General features: G+C 36.1%; 1 long non-coding RNA gene across 1 annotated transcript in view; it reads right to left on the bottom strand.

Moving 5' to 3' along the window:
- Positions 1 to 1263: 1263 nt before the first annotated feature.
- The window catches only part of LOC121110134, a 53327-nt gene continuing 36339 nt past the window's right edge, over positions 1264 to 18251 (bottom strand). Inside the window, exon 4 of the long non-coding RNA XR_005857709.2 lies at positions 1264 to 3266. This is a non-coding gene — a long non-coding RNA (uncharacterized LOC121110134). The remainder of the gene's footprint in view (positions 3267 to 18251) is intronic.

Here is an 18251-nt window from a genome sequence, read left to right as displayed (position 1 = left end):
CAGCAAACATATAATGAAAAAACTTTCATGTATTGGACCACTGGGTAACCTAGCACATAAGAGATATGTATGGCAAAACCAAATGGCTTGTCCTGCTCACCTTAAAATGTTTCTGGATGAGCTATAAATGTTATTGTACCACCACAGTTTTACAAGAAAAAAATGATGTGGTCAGTTTCTTTTCTAGCTAAACAAATTTTGGTGTATTTAAACCTCAGCCAAGAGCAGTTAATCTTCATTGGAGTATACAAATTACAGAGGGGATGCTCCTAAATCACTGATATTGTTAACAGCTAAGCAATCTCTGAGGGCAGGATTAGAGGAAAGGCCCCTCAGAAAGCAATATTTTTCACAAGGGAAAACTGATAAAGAGTAACAGAGTGGATTTTATTTTATTTTTGTTGAATCTCATGGAAAATAATTTTAAGTAAAAATGCTATCAAATTTGCTTTAATCTGCTGGAATATTTGTGTAGGCAGACCTCTGGGAGCCATGTTTTACTGGTAACAGTCTTAACTCTTTGCATTTACAGAACAGTCTTCAACTACAGACCTTAAAGTACTTCTTTATGCAATGCTCAACTGATTATTTTCTCAGGCATCTCAGTTGATATTTTCATGCCCACATTGCGTATTACTTCAGGGCTGCATTCTGGTGTCAAATGCCAAGGCATCAGAGCACATGAGAGTCCTAACTTCTTCTCTAGACCACTAAACAACTGCCTGTCCAGTCAAAATGCCCTGCAAGCAGAAAGCCTACTGCATGTAGTGATGATAATGAGCAATAAGCCTAACTAAAAAGCCTGGATATTATAGCTGTGTTTTCTTCACTTTGAGTTGTCAAATGAATCACCCATTCTTGCAATATGAAGCTAACCTATCAGCTCCAAGAGGAACTGGCAGAAGCATTCTCTTGTAGTTAACTTTGGAAAGTCCAATTTCCGTTAAATATTAATATATTTTGCAGTAGCTTTCTACTTGATCCTGAGTGGAAGGGGATCTCTGGTAACTGTATCAAGCTTTATCTAATGTCAACTTGTTAACTGTTCACTTCAGCTGCCAAGCAATAACTCCTGTGACTATATGAAAGATTCAACTTTGTCAAGAGGCAAGTAATTTAAATATTATTCTTTGTATTTATGAGCATGATTCCTGGAATAAATAATGTAATAAAGTAGGTATACTTAGAATCTACTAGAAGACACAGAGACTTCAATTAACACATTTTAAAAAAAGCTGAAAAGATATTATGTAACATTTTATTTTAGATATATACTCACTCATTGTAAGTAGTCACTGACTTTTAATCTTTATTTAGCTAACAAATTAATTTAACACAATGATCTCATGCTGCAAAACACCATGGAAAGGGAGTATTTACATATGCTAATAGCTTCCAATTAAGAAACATGCAAATAATCGGGAGAAAGCAAAATTAAAACACTGTGCTAATAACCTGACAATTACAAGTAAAACTGTGTTATGCAAGACTGCAAACATAATTGTGCACACAAGGTCTATTTGTCTACAAAGATATCTAATACAAAGTGTATACCAGATTCTCACCTCCTACAGCCCTTGACAGGTTTCTTGCTGAAGAACTACAGCCCTTTTAAGTATAAGGTGAGGTTCTGGGGTACCACTTGGTGTCAGTTACATGCAGGATAATATCAGGTCAGGAAATTCATTATGATGATCTTTCAGAGTTCACTGTTTGGTGTAAGAAAGAAGTGGGACTGCAGATGATTTCTTGAACTGCTGAACTAAGATAACCAAAGCAGAGAAACAGCAACTGCTTGATGATTTGTAGTGATTAAGGATTTGCCCTTTCACAGAAAAAAAGAATTTCCTTCCAACAGAAGGTCATGGTTTCACAACTTGGTTTTAATTCAAATTATGATAGGCTGAAAATTCAAAATGTCTCAGTAGAAAGTCATTCTGAAAATAGAAATTCTGTTTTGAAAAGTCAAAAATTTTCATTTAACGAGGTAGAAATTTGTTTCAATAATACCACAACATTATAATATTTTGTCGACCTGCAGCATGGTATTACCTCTGTAGAGTAACATTATATGACACCTTAGCTATGAACATCTTCGGATTCTTCTCTGGACTCAATGTCCCTCTTGTATAGATGGTCCCAGAACTGGGTGCAGTACTCCAAGTTGGGTCTCATGAGAACAGAGTAGAGGGGCAGAATCACCTCCCTTGACCTACTTGTCACACTTCTCTTGATGCAACTCAGGATACAGTTGGCCTTCTGGGCTGCAAGTATACATTACTGGCTCACGTTGAGCCTTTCATCAGCTGACACCACCAAATCCTTCACCTCAGGGCTAGTCTCAGGCCATTCTATGTCCAATTTGTATCTGTGCTTGGGAATGCCTTGACCCAAATTCAGGACCTTGCATTTGTCCTTTTCTCTAGTGTGTCAGATGTACCACTCAGCTTGGCATCGTCTGTAAACTTGCTGATGGTACATTCAATTCCCCTCTCCATGTTGCCTACAAAGATGTTGAATACCTGTCCCAGCACCAATCTGTGAGGAATGCCACTTGTCGCTAGGCTCTGCTTGGACATCGAGCCATTGACCATATCTCTCTGAGTGCAACCATCCAGCCAATTCCTTATCCAGGGAGTGGTCCATCCATCACATCAATTTTTTCTTCAATTTGGTGACCAGAATGTCATGCAAGATGATGGCAAACACTTTGCACAAGTCCAGGTAGATGATGTCAGTTGCTTTTCCTTTATCTGGTGATGCTGTAACTCCATCATAAAAAGTCACCATATTTGTCAGGCATGACTTGCCCTTGGTGAAGCCATGTTGGTTATCACTAATCACCTCATCTTCATTTTTTATGTGCCTTAGTTGGACCTTCAGGAGGATCTGCTCCATGATCTTGTGAGGCACAGAGGTGAGATGGACTGGCCTGTAGGTCTCTGGATCTTCACTTTTTTCCCTTCTTGGAAATGGGGGTAATGTTTTCCCTTTTCCAGTCAGTGGGAACTTCACCAGACTTCCACAACCTTTCAAATATGATTGATAGTGGTTTGGCAACTTTGTCCACAAGTTCCCTCAGAACCCACGGCTGGATCTCATCAGGTCCCATGGACCTGTGGTTCATGTTCTTTAGATGGTCTTGAACCTGATCTTCACTTAGAGCAGGCAGGTTGTTCTTCTCAGAGTTCTTACCTTTGCGTCATTGTCTGTACTGCTCATGCTCCAAAAATGAGGGCAATTTTGCTGCTAACAGTAGGGGAGATCTGAAAAACAAAGAAAAATAGAAAACCATTTTTTTTTCTATCATCTGTTTTTCTAATCTATTTTTTATAGTTTGTGTGGATGACACCATTAAGTCTGTCAGTCTTTGTAGACGTTTAGGACTTCTTAAACAGATAAGTATCATCTTTGTATTTGCATTTTTAAATTCTACTACTGCATCATATTTTATCTGCTAGAAAATATTTTTATTCTTACAGTAAATGCATGCCATTTCTCCTACAAGTCATCCCCAAAACTTTCCTCAATGACGATACTAATTGTATAGAGGTAGATGGTAATCATACAGGAGCATACTTTCTGTTGAGATTTAAGGTGCTTCTGTTTCCAGCTGAAATTACTGCAAGCAAAGCCTGTTGCGCTGAATTACTACACTTTTATCTGTTGAGAACAAAGGAAATTTTCAGACCACTGCATGAATGACTAATTTTAACTATCCAAACAGCTACTATCATACCATCAGGAAACAAACCATATGTCCTGTGAATATGATCAAAATTGATCAGCAGATTTGGAGCAATAAAGCTCACAGCTGATGAGAAAAATAGTGGAGACAAAGAAATACTTGTTAAAAACACAACAAAATAAAACAAACTTTGATAGATATTTTATGTTTACTAATAAATGTGAGAAAACTTCATTGTCTTTTATTTACCCAACTATGAACAGCAAATGTGAACATAGAAAGTCCTAAAACCCTCACCCACTCAGGCAAGAGTTTGTTTTGGTGTTTAGAACAGCAGTGTTAGAGTCAGGAAACTTGGTCCCTAAACATGTCTCTGCTAGGTTTCCAGATCCTCTCAGGATTTGCATTCACTGAATTCCAGAGAGTTGAGTGCAACTTTTGACTGTGGCTCAGGTAGCTCTAAATCATCCTGGGTACAGACATAATGTTTTGGGGATATATGCATGTCATCATGGGCCCACAGACACATAGGGCTCTGAGTGAGTACTCAGCAAGTTGCTTTTGATGCTCCTGTGGCTATATTAGCCAACCTCTGGGCTTCTACATAACTATAGTGTTAGCTGTAATATGTTAAACAGGGTTATGAGTACATACTCTTGTCTGTTCTGTAGAGTTTGCATAAAGAAAGCACTTGGGCTTTTTGGAAATTTTAGGATGTCTTGATCAAAATCCTTCTGAAGCCAGTGGGAACCTTTTCAGAGACCTGTGGCATTGCTATTGGAAGAGTTCTGTGTCAACAGCCAGTTTTGTCAGCAGCTTGTGCTGCTGCCTGAGGCAGATTTCTTTGTGGTGTGGGCTCACTCATCTTTTTTCCTTTTAACTGTGACTCAGGAGTGATTCAATTTATAAAAGGAAAACATTGATGCATTTTTTTAGCTAAAGGGATGTTTCTATTTTATGTTAGGTATGGGTTGCCCTGTAAAAAGGCTTAGCTGATCTGAGAAAAGGGATCAGCACATTTATTCCTGTTAGAAATATCCTTCTTACCTTTCTTTGCTGTTTTCTTCTCTGTGGTATACAACTTTTATTTTATCCTATTCCCAATTATTTCTGTGTCTTTTTTTCTTTTATCTCATTTTGACATCTTTATTTTTTTCCTTTCATTCTTAAGTAGAATGTGAATTCTACAAAGTGTGAGATTTCTTTAAACACATTGTGTTCAACTGCATTTGGACTTAGAAAATCTTCTGCAGCCCGTCTGCTGATATGGAAGTATTTCACTGTTGGTCAGGCAGTGAATGATGGCTATGAAGACAAAATAAAATGGCACAATTGAACCATCCTCCATCAGACTGCACTGAACCCCTTGCAAGCTGAAAGACACAACAACATGAGCCACTGAAACCAGAATGCTTACAACAGTGTTGTAAAAATTGTTGTTTTCATACTTATTTTCAAGGAAAAAAAAGTGTTATTTCCACTCTTCTACCACTGATAGACATCTGAATGAAAAACACAGAATCAAAAGGAAGGTGTAATGATCCAGTCTTTAACCTTTTCTTTCCATGTAGGGCTTACTGATGTGAGAAAGTAGATGTGCATGGTGTTTGACAGGCAGACAAGGCAGAAACAACATGAACCAAAGTATTTGCAATCTGCAGACCAGTTGTGTGATTAGAGCTGGTTGAGGAAATCTCTGTAGCCATGCAGAGTCTTCTGGTGTCAGCTGTGCTGCCTACAGAGCACAGACATTTGATTTCAGCATTTGATACAGAGAAGACAAACTGTAAATGGAAGATGCAGTGGATGGATGTCACTAAATGTAGCAATTTCATGAGCTTCTGAGTGTAGGGAAACACATAACCAGGTATCAGCTATATGCCAACTTGTTGGAGAAAATGCAATTTTCGCATGTTTTCATTTCTTTATTTCCTTAATTGCTTTTTTCTCCCCCAGTATTCTAGGTTGTTCCCCCCCCCCCCCCCCCCCTTAACTTAAAAGATGCTGAATATAAGGATGGTGATGTGTGGGAGGAAAGTGGAGGCTGGCAGATTGTGTTCAGCATCCTCCACTTTCCCTTATTAGTTTACTCAAACACATTAGTTCACATTATGAGAAACAAATGAGAAACTGCTAAAACATACATTATGAGAAGCATTAAGAGAAGCTGCTAAGCATACATCTAAATAATGTTAAACCAACAGCGACTCCAGCTGAGGACAAGCTGACTTGCCGAGCTCTGTAAATCTAATCTTCACAGCACTCACACAGTATGCATATTTCCACTAACCATCAGACAGGTTGAGCTGTAATGGTGAGTAATCATTGCACAAACCCTGTGAGGAAAATGGGCAAGACATAGAGGCAGTAGCACTTCAGTGACAGGAATTGATGACAGGATACACCTTGTCTATGTGATACTCGTTTTTCAGCACAGTGAACAACTTCCAGCTGATCCACATACTTTACTGAATACACTAGATCATATTTCCTTTTTCTTTTCCTTGAATTTTCTTCTCATGTTGCAGGAAGACCAATTTATGCTCTGTGCAAAACAATCAGCTGAAATGTGCCAAATGTAATGAAGTTCTAAGGAGATAAAAAAGGGCTATTTCAGGGAATTGTCTACAGAAAAACATCTGTGTTTTGGCTGAACCTTTAGAATAAATGCTTGTGGTTGCACAACTTGATTTTATTTGGAGCTGACCTGTGGAAAGCATCAACAGTGCTGGTCTGATATTCATCTCTACTAATATTTTGACTATTTCAGTTAGCATGGCTTGATGATAAGTCCTCAGCAGAGCAAAGAATTGGAGTGCTTGTGTGAGATGAGGTCATTTAATGTTACTCAGAATGATTTTTCCATAAAGATCTTTCCTTACACTGAGATTCAGCATCTTCAGCTTCTCCAACTCTTTTAGTAATAGTACATAGTAAATTTTGCTAATCTTTCAAGTAGAATGGCTCAGATTTGCAAAAACAAGTCAATTTTCTCTTTAAAGTCTTGCAAGACAGAGATATATGCATTTTGCTTTTGATATTACACAAAAATTCCCCTATGATATATTTTTAAGTTTCCTTTTCTTTCTCTCTTTTTTTCTTTCTCTCTTACTCTCTTTCTCTCTCTTTTTTAAGGTAGATTCTTTTTAGATATTTGGAAGATGTCAATGATTGTATAATACCCATTGCAAAAAAAATACTAAAATGTTATGTAAGACATTGTACTTTCTCTGTAAATCAAGAATAAATATAAATATGAAAAACATAGCCTCTGATAACAACTGTTAGGCTTTTTAGTAATCGCTAATGAAAGACAAATTATTTCTAATAAATAACATACATCATGCAGTAGACAAGCCCCCTAGCAGTATCACAGTAATTTTGAGTGTATGTGTTTTCATGAGAAGACATCTATCTTCCTCTTCCAAAGCAACCAAAATTAGAAAGCAATGCAGGGTCATAATTCTCCTGATTTTGGCTCTCCCTTCCTTTAAGCCCATCTGGCTATGTCTCTGCACATGGCACCTCACTAGCTCTGTCTGCCAGCACTTACCTTTATAAGGCTTTATGGCAGTCTGCCATTTCTCTATCTTGCAAACTATTTGTTGCTGCCATGTTGTGCCTTGATTTCACATCCCTTTTAATTTCTCTTAAGAACTTTCTGCTATCTGCTTTCAGTGGAAGAAGTGTTTTACTGCATCCTCCCTCTGTTTCCAGCCTGTAGTCTGGTTATGTTATCATGTTTTCACAGTTTTGAACTAGATGCAACATATTGTGCTCCAAAACAAAACATATTGTTTAAGACCAACTTCTTCTAGCATAAATGTGCTGCTGTTGTACTACACTCTATGCAGGGGGTCCTAACATGCTTAGACTTCTCAACTTCCTTGATAGCTCCCCACGGATGGATGAAATCCATTATTTTATCCTTCTTCATTAAGGCTCATAAGGATAGCATGGACCAGCATTTCTTTCTATGTGTCTAAAATATATTCTACATCAAATTGCAAGCAACTACTGGGTATTTTGATAGTATATTTTAGGAAAATTCACCTTGAGTACTATTAAAGGTAGAAACAGACTACTAGTATTGCTCCATAAGTTTTCTTTCACATTTTAAACAAATTTGTTCCATCCATGATTGAACTGCTTTTGCATTGGTTTTCCATTAGCGCTCTTGTTAATGAGAAAAACAGTGACACAGATGTAATTAAAAATCAAATTTGAAATTTCCACATGCAAATATTTACACCAAATGTAGTTATGTTTAATAGGGAAACAGGCAATGATGTGATTTATTTTATAAGTAATGGCTAGCTAACATTGATGAAATAGAAGTCATTAAACAGAGAATAATTGCAGAAGACTTTCTGTGTTTGATCTACATTTAAACAAAATGTAGCCAAAAATATGGTTGGTTAATTTGAACAACAAATATACTTGACAGAGGAAAATTTTTAGACACTGCATAAACAGAACTTGAGGTTAAGCAGGCTGGATAAATAATTCCTTGTGAATGATTTGCTTAGCAATAATAGAGCTTCACTTTTTCCTGTTGTTGTTACCTTTAACATTGCCTCCTTTTTTGTCTTCTCAGTTCTTTCCCAGAGAGACAAAATTGATAGCTATACAGCAGGAGTAGCTGACAACTTAATGAACAATTATTAGGGTCTCAGGCATATTTTCCAACAGTTGTTCATGAAGAGATGGCTGGTATAATCCACAGCACTGTTTAAGTGGAGCCTCTTTTGTCAGCACCTGCTATTAGAGAGCATCGTACTCAGTGGAACTAGAATGTTTGCATCTCTTTTTAGCACATTTTCAATTGTAGGTGGCTGGAAACAAGATGCAGCATGAGGGGACCTCGATTTCTGTTTTGGAAGAAGCAGAAAAACTAAATATTGACTGTGTTTTGGACAGATTTGTGAAATGAAATAGAGTCTTAGAAAGTTGTTTCTCTACTGGTTAAAAAAAAAAGGAAATGATGACGGTGGAATTGTACAAAACAAATATTGATAGGGGCTCAGAGTTCATCTCAATAACTCAAACCTGTTCTATAACTCTGAAAGGTAAAAAAACGTCAGAGGGAAATAGAGATTTTTTTTTTTAATTTGAGCCATGGTTTGTAAGGGTTTGGTTTTATGAACTGCGAGGTATAGATTCTCTTTTCTCAGTCAAGCCAGGTGGTTACAGAGAGCTTCATGATTCATTGTGAATGCTCTTACACAAAATGTAAGCTAAAAGAGTAGACACTACTTATCTCCTACATAGTCTCATCTACTCATCCTACTGAGTAGCTGTGATTTGGGTGGCACTGATGGAAGCTGAGTTTTGTCGAGACAGTAGTCTGTTAGCCTATACAGTTACCAAGGAAGCAGGTTTATCTTGGTCAAGTTAATTTTGTGATTGCCCTCAGGACAGACTAAAATCAGTATGTCATGTAGCTACTAGTGAGGTTCATGTGAAACTTTCCTAATAAGCTCTTCAATTAAAGAAAAGACAATTTCTCTAGAAAAGTGAAAAGCTATGTACTTTTTGTCACACTTTAAGGTCCCTTATTTACATATAGAGGATACTCAACAGAAAGACCTGAAGATATTACTTGCAATGGTTTTGGCAAGGTAGACTTCGATAGTCTCAATCACCCTGTGGAGTTTTTAATGTATCTACAATCAGGAGCAATCAGACTTCCAAATATGATTGTTAAAATTAACAACATTGAAGAATTTGATGCATGTACCTGTTAAAAAGCTATTGAACTGCAGCAAAGAAAATGTCATCAATACTGAGATATATGAACAGATTATCTCTTGTGATCTTTAGCTAAAGAAACCAGTGTTTATAATTCCAGTTGACAGTAAATTTTACTTTGTTAGCATTCAATTAATGCTGTTATACTCATTAATGTAATATTAATTTTATAAAAGGCAAATTATAGCCATCATTTTATATAACATCTTCCTAATCAATGCTTGTTCTTTGGGGTAATGAGCAATGTTATTGTATTATTTCCTACATGACATGTTTAGGAAGAATGTTTTCAATAAAATGTCTTATTTGTTCCTCCTGTAGGAGAACAGCACTGCACATTTCTTGGATTAGGAATAAAATCAAAATAAATACAATGTATGGATGTTACAAGAAATGTCATCCTGCCAAAATATAAGTTAATATTGCAGCATCACAGTGATCAAGTTGTCAGTTTGTATGAAAAGTGCTTCATATAAAAGGCACTGTTTGGAACTAACACTGTACCAATTATAAAAGACAGAATCAGAGTCCTGTCATTTCATGATTTGAGATATTCATGCTTTAACTCAAGTACATACAGAAATGCTACCTACTGCATCAACAATTAAAACTCAAAATACAGGCAGCACATGGGAAAGAAAATGTTAAAGAGCGCTATGTTTTATCAAGATTGATATGTACAAAAGTATTTGACAGCAGTGATTTGGAAGTGATTAAATGGACAATATTGTCATTTGTATAGTCAAATAGAGTCCTAAGATATTTTTATTTAAAAAGCAATTCTATTTTTATGTCTCCAAACCAAAGATTTCTTTCTCTAATTCTGTATTATTTTTTTTAATCTCATCCAAACAGTACTAAAGAATATAAGATATTTTTTAAGTTTTGAATCAGAAACACAGGGATATGGCATGTGGTTTAACTAAGAGTCCTAAGTATTTTGTGGTCACAAAGGAAAAACTGAAAGTATCACTGGAGAATTAATAATGCTAATTCATGATGCAGTGACTCTCTCAGCTTTCCAATATTATTTACTTTAATAGCAGCAATATATTCCATATTCACCAGAAAAGTATTAGAAAGGTACGGAAGTTTGACCTTTTTCTTGTGTCAGTGTTTCATTTCAACATTCATTAATACTACTGAACTTTTGTATATGTTGAGTGACTCTACCTGCAAGCCTATTGAGAGGCGGCAAATTATTCTTAATTTCATTTTACATCAAAATCCCAATTCATAGAAAAACTGAGATACTGACCTGAGATTATATACAAAAGAACCAAATCCAGTAAAATATATAAAGATCTGAACAGTACACTAACACTGAAGTCAAATGCAAATCTTAAGAGCTGATCACAAAGAAAAAAACAGTGTCTTTGAGAAGCTTGGAAATTTTAGCGATTACCATACAGATGTGTAAAATTGTGACATGAAAGTTTAAAAAAAGGGTTTTTATGACCAAATATAGTTCCCGTTGGATGGGTAAGTTAAAAAGGTAGCCTTACATTTAAATGGAGTTTGGATGGAAGTAAAATATATTTCTCCTAATCATTTCTCATATTGGGTTATAAAAGAGTTTTCTTGTAATTTTGTGTTTGGAATGGGATACAGAACTGCTGATCTGATTATGAAAAGATGAGGTTTGTCAGAGGGAAATCGGATCAGGAAGGTGGCAGTGTGAAGGTCTGTAAGAACTGCCCCTGGCCCTCATATCCCTAAACATCTTCAATGCATCTTCAGTATTTTTACTGAGCGTACAAATACCACACTATCTACAAAATGATTTTAATTTTTTTTTAAAGTTAAGTAAGAATTTTAGAATTCTTATGAATAACAAAAAAAAAAAAATGGTACAAGAATATTGAAATTCTATTTTTTTGTTAACTTTACACGATCCTTATGTTTTTGTATATCATAGTTTGTATGACACTTATTTAAAAACTTCTCATAACTATATTTTTCTACCCTAGCTGCCAGAATTATTGGATTTTTGGGTATTATTTGCTGTTTATTATTAGATAAATCAGATATATGCTAAAATTTAAAATCAGATATATGCTAAATTTTAGTTCTTAAGAATTTTTATATTATTTCTGACTCCAGTGTTAGCACCATGAAATGTGAACCCTGATCTCACTGTGGCATTTTGAGATGTAGCTTCCTGTCAGTCTGCCTTTGGACTTTGTCAGGTAGCGATACAATCAGTGAAGGCAGAAATAGATCTGCAAGTAGGCAAAACAACTGCACTTGGGCCCTTGGACACTGACTGCCAACAGAGACCTGTAGACTAAAGCATACTCTTGCCAGGTTAGTGGTATCATCCCTTGTTTGTAAATTTAAAAACATATCTCTGGCGTCTGACCTGTAGTGGTTTAATCCGAAGGCAAACATTATGTTTCCTTGTTCTTGTTTTTTGTCTCGGTATCTCAAATGCATGCTCTCTCTCATCATACGGCTGCAGTCACATACCCTTCACATTAGAGATGATGATCAAGGGGAAACCCTGAAACATCTTCATAAGACATCACTTAACCTTTTCTGTCTCACTTCAGATTACCCAGGGGCTTCTGTGTGTTTCTGACCACTCTATTTGGTAGTGGTGCTGGTGATGAAAAGAGGCGTCCATGTGCAATCTAAGTTCAGATGCTTGATAAATGTCAGAAGTACACTATTTCACACCTTGGAAATCTCCTCCGTGGATATCTCGGATATTGCTTGGTCAAACCTCCACCTTACTTTTTTCTTGTTTTCCTGCTTTGACTTCAGAAACTAAGCCTTAAAAATACTCCACGCAGATTTATAAAACCTCATAAGGTGTGATTTGCTAAGGTAACCTTGTTTCTTTTGTGTACTGCTGTGGATCAGACTAAACGCTGATGTCTGGGTGTATCACTTGGAGAAACTGCCATTTGATCATTGACAGGCACAGTGTGGTCTTATTGAAATTATAAAATGATTCCAGGGCAATATGATTAGGAAGAAGTAGAAATCATTGGTTGATTTAACACTTCATTGAGCTTTACCCAAGTTAGAATCAGGTGTTGCAGTAACTCACTATAACACCACTGGAGACATAGACAGACCTACTTTTGTCCAATTGTTCTGCTAAAGGATAGAATTCCTAGCTAAAATCCCCTGAAATGAAATGTAAAAGTAGGTTAAAATATTGGCTGATGTCTTTCTCTTCTTGTCAGATTTCCTGAGATTTTCAAAGTCTTTTGAATCGCTCACTCCCTCCTGATTTGTTCACCTGTTGTTCATCCTTTTGCTCACCCCTGTTCTTGTCATAAGTAATAACTCAACTCTGTCTCTGCAAAAATGTGTAGAACAAACTGCATATAACTCAATGAAAACTTATCGTGGGGGCTGGGCACAAAATTCAGCTGGAAATTCTACAAGTTAACATGTATGTTACACTAACATAGCTTTGTCATAGATATTGAACTGCTATGAAGATGCCTCCTGCAGATGGTCAACTGAGAGGACAACACTTCTTTCTTTAAGCCATTAAGATCTATTAGATCTGCTTTTGCTCATCTTTGTAGTGGAAATATCATGGTTCTCTTCTAAAAAAAAAGCAGAGACTAGGATGGCAACGGAGGACTACTGCAAGACAAGCAAGAACACAGGCTGCCTAATCCGGATATCAGGCCTCTTCAGGAGTGGAATGGAGAAAGTCCTCAGATTTGTTTTACTCTGACATTTCTGGTTTGTGCTGATCTTTTACTGGTTCAGGGCTCAGTCACTTATGCACATTTTCCCTGGTGACTGAGGCAGAGAAAATAAGGGGTGGCTGGTGAAATCTCATGCTGGTGAAGGGAAGAAGTACCAGAATGAACTGAAGAATCCACAGTGTCTGAATTATAACAAAGGGATAAAAGTACATTAATATGAAATGGAAGTTTGAGGATTTACAGATTTCAGCCAATAAGAACTGGGAGTCAATATGTGGAAATGACTACAGGAAGTACTGAGTGAATTACTTTGCCATTGGATGTTCTACAGTTGCCAAAATATCATAACATAAACTAAAACATTAAATAGATAGAACAAATGCAATCGTAACATTTAGTACCAAAAGTATTTCCAGTAGGAAAAACAACCCAACAAAACAAGCAAACAAACAAAAAAACCTGCCAGTAAAGTTGTAGAAGGCACTGGTAGCACCAGATCTAGTATACAATTATTTTGGTTATCCCAAAAGTACTGGGTCCTTTCCAATGGATTGGTTCTATTCTATTCTATTCTATTCTGTTCTGTTCTGTTCTGTTCTGTTCTATTCTATTCTATTCTATTCTATTCTATTCTTCCATTTCCCAGAAAAGAAATAGGAAAGCTGCAACGGTATAGAGGATACTGAGAGAAACAAATTATTTTTCTCAGAAAGTAAAGGTTTTTCCTAGAAGTCTGTGTTGCTTTAAAAATTGTATCAGAAACATTTGGAATGTTGAGCAAAATGAACAACAGCAGAAAGCACTGAGATAAAGCAACAATTTATTACATTCTTCTTCACATTGAATTCACTCAGTAACAGTCTGTAAAGCATCAATAGGAAAAATAGACAGGAATGAATTTCTTTCAAACATATGCAGCCTCTCTGAATCTGAATGGATCTGAATGAAATTTGGCTTATTTATTTATTTGTTTATTTTCAGATATATCTCCGGATTAAAAATAAAAAAAGCTTCTTCATTTGTACTGCCCTTATGAACTCATCTGCAGCTGTGTGAAAGCACGCAGTATTCTAATATTTAGGCATGGTGTTTCTATTTAAAGACAAAGGTGAAAGAAAATGTGGTAGAAAAAGAAATTCCCAAAGTACTGAATTCTGAAAGGTTAATTCCAAGTTCTGAAGGTGTAGTGTCCAAAATCGTAGGATCTTTCTGACTTTATCTGATATTATCCTTCTTTATAGCTGACAAATATCAAATTTAAAGAAATGAAAATGCTCTCTAGTTCTCTTCCTTTGATCTTAACACTGTTTCACTACATTAATACTTGCTCTGACTGTTCTTTTGACTCCTTTGGTGATTTGATCCATAAATTGTTCCTCTCTGGAGCACAACAAAAATCATATATTTATTTTTCTACCAGGAGTTTATGTTTCTGAATTTTCAATGTTTTCCTGCTATTCAGTGATTCAATGGTTGTGTTTTACTTAGTGTCTTATTTCTTGTATGCAAAACTTCAGCAGTGATGGATCATCATCTCACATGGGAAAAAAAATAGTTACATTTCCAGTATGTATATTAGAAACAGTTGAACATCCAATTTACAGATTTGTTATGGTTGTGAGACACATTTGTTTCAGATATGCTCTATTGACAGGTCTTCTGCAAACCCACAAAAATGACGTATTTTCAAAATATTGTGCTTTTTTTTTTTCAGTAAACAAAAAAGAAGTACAAGGTTATGGCTCTGTAATCTGGCATTAAATCAAACTAGTGCATCAAACCACGCAGTGTAAGAGAGCACCACTGGGAGATGTCTAACACTGATCTCCCTGCCTTGGGAAGCTTAAGATTACATAAGCGCGTTCTCTTTCATTTAACCTACTCAAAGCCTGTCTCTTTGAATCAAAACTCATGTTGTCCACTCCAAATTATCAAGACACAACTTATCTACAATAGACTGCTCCAAAGGATTACTGACAAATTATAAGCAATTTCAGCTTCCTGTAAATGTTTCCTGTGGATCATTTTGACTGACCTTGAGATCAACCTTAAGCAATTCGGGTATTTGTCTTTCATATATTTCCCTGGTGTATATGAATATCAGTTGTATTAAAAATGATGGATGGTGGCAATTTCCTATTAATTGCTACAGAAAAAAAGTCTTAGCACTTCTGATGGGTAACACTGACCACAGAGAATGGGGAACTGTATTCCAGGGGAATATTTTCTCTGGCAATTTTTGAGTAAACAAGTCTTGAATGATGCCTTTGAATAGTTGTGAAAATGTGTCTTTGGCAATTGTCCTAGAACTACAAACAGAGTAAGGGAATGATGAAGTCACCTATTCAACAGAAGTAAATGCCAGAAACAAGGAAGAAAATGTGCTGTTTCTTTTCCTCTTGCAGTTTGTTTACCATGGGAAAGGTGACTCAGTGATCTAAGATTATTAGGCTTAGTGAGTATTCCAGTTTCTGAATATTGGCAGATATATAGTCATCTTGGGTATAACTATCTATTGTATGTCAGTGGATACATTTTCACTAATTACATTTTCAAGCAATTTTAAGAACTTTAAAATTTGGGAGCAAACGGATATAAACTATTTTCTTTAAACAGAAATCAAGTCCCAGTGATATTCGGTTTCTATCAGTATTATTGTAGTGGTCTTTGTAAAAATTGTTGTAAACTTTTTTGCCTGGCATGTACACATTTCTTGACACAGTCAAAATGTTCGTATGATCTTACTAAAATGAGATTAGATGCTATCATGCAGAAGAGTAGGAATTAATTATTCTCGTAGAAAATTCTTTAACCTCCGCACTACTTGCTATTTTTCTGTCATAGAGTCACTATTTGGGGGATTCATAACAGCTGATCTTCTGAATCAGTCACAAATTAGAATGAATATTTGCAGAGTTTTGGGCCATTATTAGTGATTGTGAGCTGAAGCACAGCACAGTGTATTTCACAACATCCATTTCAGTTGTAGCTTCGAAGTCTAGCTCGCAATAATGGTTTTGTGGGATGAAGAATGGGAAAATAAGAGCTCAAGGAAATGTGCCTCATGATGATAGTCTCCAGGACAGTATTTTAAAGTGTTTTGTTGCTTGAAGATGCAGAGAGGCATTTAACAGTATTTTAAAAAATAACTAGGTTCCTACTAGCTGTGATGGGTAAGTGTCTATATCCAGACTCAGCTGGGCATCTGTCTGCATTGCATCTCTATCTCTCCATGACTTTCAAGTAAATTTTGATCAGTGAAAGCACATTTTCATCTTCTAAGTATCTGTTTTATATTTTCAATTTTAGCTGCATGTCTGATACTGTGTTTCGATTCTTCCTTTCCTTCCATCACTCATAATAAAGATTTTATGAACCCAGATATGCCTCTAGGTCTAGTTTTGGAACAGAGTGAAAACTTTTACAACTCTGCTCAAGGAATAAAAAAATACCAATCATGTTCTTTGATTTATGTTGTTCATACAAATAAAACCAGAAAAGTACGCCGGAGTACAAATATTCAGACAGTGGCATGCTTGCTTAATAATGATTACTTCAAATGTTACCTCAGTAGAGAAAAGTAAGAATGAGCGCATGAAACAATAAAATTAGTTTTGCAAGACACGTTTCCTCTCTCTTGTTTACTTTGAGAGAAAACTTTAAGAACCATCTGTGCTGGTAGATTTTGGGGTGCAACGCTTCCACACAGGCACTGAAATGGTGCTGGAAATACTTTCACCTGTCAGTTTTTAAATATTTTTCTCCATCAGTCCTCTAGCTCTTCCATTCTAAACGGAGATTCTCAGGGATTGTTCTCTTCCATGCAGCGTGTATATCTCTGGAATTCACATGGATCCCAGAATCCTTTTCAGTACACTTATTTCAGCAGTTCCTTTTACAGTCCTTTTATAAACTGTAAATCAGAAGCAGGAATGAAAGGTCCAGGTGAGTGAGCAGAAATAAATGCTTTACAAGAGGAAAAGACACGGCTGGAATGCTGGGTTGATAGCTGAGACAGCTTTGTGTGGGAAAAACACTTGGTGAAGAGTAGAGAGACACGAGTGGAGTCCAGATTTAGCTTAAGACACAGTGTGTGTAGAGGTGGCCTTGCTTAGCTGACCTTAATTACATTATTTTTTTTTCTGTGCAATCTAAATAAGGCTTTTAATAGTTTAGTTTCAAGTAATAAAGTGCCATTCATGTGTGTAATTTATTACTAAGTACATTAATATTTATAGACAGAGCTGAAATTCTTTAGCCAACATTAGAGAGTTTTCTCATTCAAGAAAATCATCTTTGGTCCAATTTATTTAGCAAGTGAGGAACTGTCTAATAGAAACCTTTTGCATGGTTGCTGTAGGTCAAGCTAAGCTGGTAGAATAATAAAATGAAGTTGAGTTTTACTGCATTCCCATCTCATTTATAAATCTCTTGGCTCTGATGCCTGGCATACTGTTTCAAAACAAATCCAAGACAGAATTTAATTCTTGGAATCATAAAACGCTATGTAACTCAGAATTACCTTGACACACCAATTTTTAAATTCAGTGGGGCAAATTCATTTATGCTGTCTCTCAGATGTTTCTGGGCTGAATATAGCTTTTCTCTGTAAAGAGTAAAACTGTAAGTTTTCAGTGTGACTAAGAATATGATAGCATGGAATTTTTCTCACACTGTCTGTGTGGGTTACTGGAAGCAAAATGGCTCCCATGGATATATCATTCCTCCTTCCAAAGTAGGTCAGGACTGACTAAGCAAAGACACATGGCATGAAATGACATTTGTTTCTATGCCTTTAATAAACTGGCCAGCCTAGTGAAGCATTTGTCACTTTAAGGAGTACAAGTGACCATTAAGTGAAGATATAATTTCTGTACATTAATTAGGTAGCTGCAATTAAATCTAAAGCAAAATGTAAACTCTTAGTAAAATTTGAGAAACACTAGAGAAAGACAGCATGCAACTGTGAATTTAAATGTCGTTAAAGTGATTATGACTTCAAACACATTAAAACAACATTTTATTTTTATATATGATTCCAGAAGACCCTGAACTTTATTCTGTACAAAACCAAAATGAACAAAGTTCCACTGTTTGACATTATCAGGGTGACATCTCATATTTTCTATTCAATTGCA

This window comes from Gallus gallus, chromosome 2 (genome assembly GCF_016699485.2).
Source record: "Gallus gallus isolate bGalGal1 chromosome 2, bGalGal1.mat.broiler.GRCg7b, whole genome shotgun sequence".
Lineage (NCBI taxonomy): Eukaryota > Metazoa > Chordata > Aves > Galliformes > Phasianidae > Gallus > Gallus gallus.
Note: the sequence above shows the minus strand (reverse complement) of the source record. Positions and strands in the feature narration are given on the sequence as shown.